Source organism: Jaculus jaculus, chromosome 23, assembly GCF_020740685.1.
Source record: "Jaculus jaculus isolate mJacJac1 chromosome 23, mJacJac1.mat.Y.cur, whole genome shotgun sequence".
NCBI lineage: Eukaryota > Metazoa > Chordata > Mammalia > Rodentia > Dipodidae > Jaculus > Jaculus jaculus.
The window spans coordinates 8,304,552-8,310,551 of record NC_059124.1 but is presented as its reverse complement, the minus strand read 5'-3'; positions in this window follow the sequence as shown (position 1 = coordinate 8,310,551).

The window sequence follows — 6,000 nt, the reverse complement described above, 5'->3', positions numbered from 1 at the left end:
AAAGCCGAACATTCCGTTATTGGAAAACAAAAGGGATTTCAGGGGCTGGAGGGATGGCTCAGTGGTTAAGGCGTCTGCCTGTGGAACCAAAGGACCCAGGTTCGATTCCCCAAGACCCACGTTAGCCAGAGGCACAAGGGGGAGCATGTGTCTGGAGTTTGTTTGCAGTGGCTGGAGGCCCTGGCATGCCCATTCTCTCTCTCTCTCTCTCACTCTGTCAAATAAATAAATAAATAAATAAATAAATAAATAAATGGATTTCAGGACTGGATGGAATAAGGACAAAGGACTCAGAAGCCAAGATGAAGGTCGCCGGGGGCCCATTCAGGGTCTTCCAGGTGCAGCACAGCAATCGTACCTGGAGTCGTTCCTGTCGTTTAGGGGCAAGTTGTCCTTTAAGAGGAAACCATGGCAGTCCATCTTTCTTTGCCACCTGCCCCCCCTCACCCCAGCCTCTGCTCCACTATATATATATATATATTTTTTCCATCTCATTACCAAAGAAATTACACAAGCCAGGTGGATCAAAAGCATTATTTATTCATGTAACATGATAAAATGTATTTGTTCGTTGCTTGCTAAGGAGAGGGTGTCCCCTCAGGCACTTGAGGCTGAGCACCCAAAAGAACAGAGACGCAGTCACTACCCTCGTGATGCTTGGAATCTCACGAGCAGAGAAATCAGCCAGTGGACCCCAAAACCCAGGGCTGGCTGTGGCGGGGACAGGCTCATGATGGAGTATTCAGCCAGGCTAAGTGCCCTCCGCAGATGGGCAGGGAAGGTGCCCTGACTCCCAGGAGATGAAGTCTTCAGCTTTAACCTGAAAGAGATCATTCTAGGCCCACAGAACTCTGCCGAGAGGGCCAGGGCCCGACTGTGGCAAGTCTAAGGTGTCACCTCTAACACATCACAGGTTTTACTCTCTAGTGTTTTTCTTTTAATACCTTTTATTTATTTATTTATTTATTTATTTGACAGAGAAAGAGGGAGAGAGAAAAAGAGAGAGAGGGAATGGGCACGCCAGGGCTTCCAGCCACTGCAGACAAACTCCAGATGCGTGTGCCCCTTGTGCATCTGGCTTACGTGGGTCCTGGGGAATCGAACCTGGGTCCTTTGGCCTTGTAGGCAAACGCCTTCACTGCTAAGCCATCCCTCCAGCCCTCTCTAGCATTTTTAAAAATTTTTTTTTCTTCTTGGTAAACAGACTCTTTGAGAGCTGGTTTGGAAACGGATGCAGGCGATGAACACGCAGGCCCTGGTTTGTTTAGGACCCTCAGTGGAGCCAGCGCCCTGGTGTGTGGGGCAAGAAAGATTTGAACCCTGGAACAGCATCCAGTTTTCTTCAAACCTCAGTAACAAGATCTCACAGACCTGACAAGTAGGCTCCTTCCCCACTTCCCTCTGGCTCTCCCTCCCAGCCTGTCCTTGCCCCTGGAATTCGGGGACGGAACAGCTGCACCGCGGGATCGGCTTTCAATGAAACAATAAAATCCTCCTGTGTGTCCCAAAGAGTATGGCATTTATGACTGGGGTGGGCTGGCTTGCTTGCCTAGACATCCCCCCACCCCAAAATTCCCAGGCTTGTCAGCCCAGACATCTACATGTCCCACAGCCTGTCCTTAAGCCTCTGGGAACGGAGGCCTGGATGCCCCCAATGGAACCCTCTCTGAACATGGTGGTACTGAAAAAAAAGATACACACACACCCCGTGCCCAGGAGGGTTTTGACCAAGGAGGTAGGAGTGCACACTGGTATCGCTGGCCATCACCTTCCATAATAGCCTCACCCTCTCAGAGCGGCTCCACCCGCTGGGGTGAGCTGTCTGTTCCAGTCGCTCAGAGAAGCCCTCACTGACTGGGAAACAATGGGTGGAGCCCACATTTCCCTCTGCATCGCACCCACTCTAGCTACCTAGCCCCCTCCCCCCAGGCCCTTCTGTAACTTAGCAGGAAGCCCTTGACTTCCCACATGCAACTTTGGATGCTGAACGAAGATGCTCAGACTTTCTTTCTTTCTTTCTTTCTTTCTTTCTTTCTTTCTTTCTTTCTTTCTTTCTTTCTTTCTTTCTTTCTTTCTTTCTTTCTGTCTCTCTCTCTCTCTCTCTCTCTCTCTCTCTCTCTTTCTTTCTTTCTTTCTTTCTTTCTTTGTTTTGTTTTGTTTTCAGAGGTAGGGTCTCACTCTAGCTCAGGCTGACCTGGATTTCACTATGTAGTCTCAAGGCAGCCTCGAACTCACGGTGATCAGACTTCTTTCGAAGTGGCAGGATTGGAACTCCCATATCTAGGGGTCCACACTGCATTTTCCACATTGGTGGTGGTGGGGGCACAGTGGGCCAGCTTCGTCAGCCTCAGTGGTTTGTGTGGTTTGATTCAGGTGTCCCCCATAAACTCAGGTGTTCTGAATGCTAGGTTCCCAGCTGATGGAGATTTGGGAATTAGCTCCTCCTGGAGGCAGTGTATTGTTGGGTGTGGGCTTTATGGGTGTTATAGCCAGTGTCCCCTTGCCAGTGTTTGGCACACTCTCCTGCTGCTATGGTCCACCTGATGTTGGCCAGGGGGTGATTTCTACACTCTGCTCATGCCATCATTTTCCCCTGCCATCATGGAGCTCCTCCACTTGAGTCTATAAACCAAAATAAAGCTATTTTTCCTACAAGGTGCTCTTGGTCAGGTGATTTCTACCAGCAACGCGAACCTGACTGTGACAGTCAGTTCCCCTTAGCTTGTAGCACGGCGTTTGTACAGGAATTTCGTACATTTCATTTTATTTTTGTCTTCGTTGCTTTATAAAAGCGAGCGGAGAGCCGGGGTAGAAAGCACAGATCTCAGAAAGCTGGCATAAATGAGACAGAGATAGGAGTTATCGGGGCATGCCCAAGGAAGACCAAAGCAGCCAGTCAGATGCACCCCAGAATTAAGCTGATTGACTGCTCCAGCGGCTGCACAGTTTGGGGTTCTCTATCCAGAGTGGCCTGTCTTCGTATGTCCACACAGCTCACTCCTCCTCATCTCCTTTCCAAGTCATGCCTCCCATCTCAGCTTATCCCGGGTCCTCCTTTTAAAACAGCAGCCTGGGATCACCTCCCCCTACAGCCTGGGATGTCTGTGCTTGGTTTTCCCCGTCTCTCCCCCAGTCCACTTTCTGAAGCGCTTGGCATGCCAACGGACCCATTCATTTATCCTGCGGACTTCTTCATGTCTGTCTCCTCCATTGCTAAGCCTCGTGGTGCATGCTCGATACGTTTCAGACACCTAGATTGATGTGTCATATCTGGGGGGGGGGGGTTACTTGATAAGAGAACAAAAATAGAATTATAGCATTTATTTATAGAAATAAATAAAGATACTCCAACTATGGCTAGTTTATTGCAAACATGTGCATAGATGTTGGGGTATAAATACAGGTCAAGGGAGGGCTCGGGGCAGGAATCTGAAATCAGGGCATGCTTCTTGGAAGGGGCGGTGTGACCTGCTCTGCTGGTGGTTAACATCTAGATACCCTGTGCCAAGCCTCTTGTAGAGTCTCTTGCCATCAGCGATGGCCTGGGACCCGTAGCCAGTGCCCGTGTGAGCATGAACGTATTTGCTGGTTGATCTTCCAGATGGGGAAACCTGCTTGCTCTGCCCAGCCAGGAAGGAAGGAGTCGGGGCCCTGGCTGTCCCTGGTCGGGGGCTCTGTGAAGGGAAACCAGGCGTAATTCAATTTTCTGTGGAGGGGGGCAGCTCCTAGAAACCTCAAAGGAAGGTGACAGCGGGAGACTCGGCCATAAGCACAGGTCCCTTCCGACCTCACCACCAGTGTCCCCTGGTTCCCTGCCACGAAGAAGGCGTTAAGGGCCCTGTAGCGGGCACATCAGAGCTAGCGTCCAGCTCCGGATTAAAGGGCAACGCCTCCTGTAGCGCTCATACCTTTCCTGGGTCATTAAGTATTTTCCCTCCGTTCCGCACAGGAATAATGGAGGGGTTGCCTCCTGCGGGCGGGGTTGCGCCGCTGCAGTGCGGACTTGGGGTCCGAGTGCCGCTGCCTGCCTGTGACACCCCTCCCCTGACGTGCATGTCGTCTTGCCAGCCAGGCCTCAACCCACCTCTAGGGCTCGAAGCACTGAATGCTCGATGTCCCACATGGACACTCTGCGTGGAAGAAGTAACAGCAGCAATCCCTGAGGACTAAGACACTGGGGGGAAAAAAAATAAAGGTGAATATACCCTAGACCCCAGACCAGAGCGACGTTGCGCTTGGAGGAGCCGAGGGGTGGAGAAGACATTGCTCCCGGATCCACCGCACTTTGGTGTGAAGAACTTGCTTCTCTATTTGCTCTACACACGGCCTCTGGAACGGTGCCTCCTCCACCCTGAGCTCTGCATTTCAGCTTGGACAAGGGGTCTGCAAGCAGGGGGCAGGGATGGCTGGAGACAGATGGCAACTGGTGACTGTCTTCTTTTCCAAGGCTGACTTAACACGATGGTAAAAGAACTCCACCTTTGGCTTGACGCCTTCCAAAGCCTTGAAAGTGCCCTGGTTACATGACTGGAAAAACTCTCTCAAAGTAGGATTCAAATTATGCCCATCTCTTAGCCGGGCTTGGTGGCGCACGCCTTTAATCCTGGCACTCGGGAGGCAGAGGTAGGAGGATCGCCGTGAGTTCGAGGCCACCCTGAGGCTACGTAGTGAAGTCCAGGTCAGCCTGAGCTAGAGGGAGACCCTACCTCGAAACAAACAAACAAATAAAAAAATTATGCTCATTTTAAAACCAAACTGTCCCCCCCAAAAAATCTTAGGCCACACTAAAAGTATTAATGTATTAATAAGAGATGCATTGCCAATAAAAGTAATGAATAGATTTTTGGATTGGCAAAAGAAAGGGAGGAATCATATGCTCACATTGGAAAGCAGAATTTTCCTCTTTTGGTGACTCAACATAAAACACTAATGTTGACAAAGGAAATAGGACCTCCTGGGGATGTTAATGGCCGAAGAGATAATGACGGTTGGCAATTCAGAGTAGCTAAGAAAACTTGCTGCATTAAAAGAAAAGTAGAAATATTTTCACATTCCCAGCTGATTTAAGAAAGCAACTTGAAAGTTTTACTGAATTTGGTAACAATTAGGCTGGAGGGATGGCTTAGCTGTTAAGGCACTTGCCTGCAAAGCCTAAGGACCCAGGTTTGATTCCTCAGAAGCCATGTCAGCCAGATGCACGTGGTGGTGCATGTATCTGGAGTTTATTTGTAGTGGTTAGAGGCCTGGTGTGTTGGTTCTCTCTCTCAAATGTGTGTGTGTGTATGTGTGTGTGTGTGTGTGTGTGTGTATATATATATATATATATATATATATATATATATATATATATATATATATATATATGTATATATGTATGTATGTATGTATGTATGCATATATATATAGGTTTTTTGAGGTAGGGTCTCACTCTAGCTCAGGCTGACCTGGCTTCACCATGTAGTCTCAGGGTGGCCTCGAACTCACAACGATCTTCCTACCTTTGCCTCCTGAGTGCTGGGATTAAGGGTGTGGGCCACCACGCCCGGGTTAAAAATAAAATATTTTTTTAAATGTACATGACATTGCAAATGATAAGTTGTGAACTTCAAACCTCTCAGTATTAGAAAAAAAACCTGAAATTTAATTGACCTTATCACAGAGAAGCTAAATTATTTTTTCTACTCTTTCAGCAGAAAAGATTGCAAAAGTATTACCACATATGAAGAATATGCAGGCAAAAAGAGAAGGGAAATGGCATATGCTGAAAGCATGCCAGGCTGTTAATGAAATGAGGAATGCCGTTGTCTTTCTACACTGTTTGATTGCTTGTGTATGACCTATCACTTTCTAAATTTTATAATGGGCTATGATTTAGTTTTGCTCCAGGGCTTCCAGCCACTGCAAATGGACTCCAGACACGTGCACCCCCTTGCGCATCTGGCTAATGTGGGTCCTGGAGAATCGAGCCTCGAACTGGGGTCCTTAGGCTTCACAGGCAAG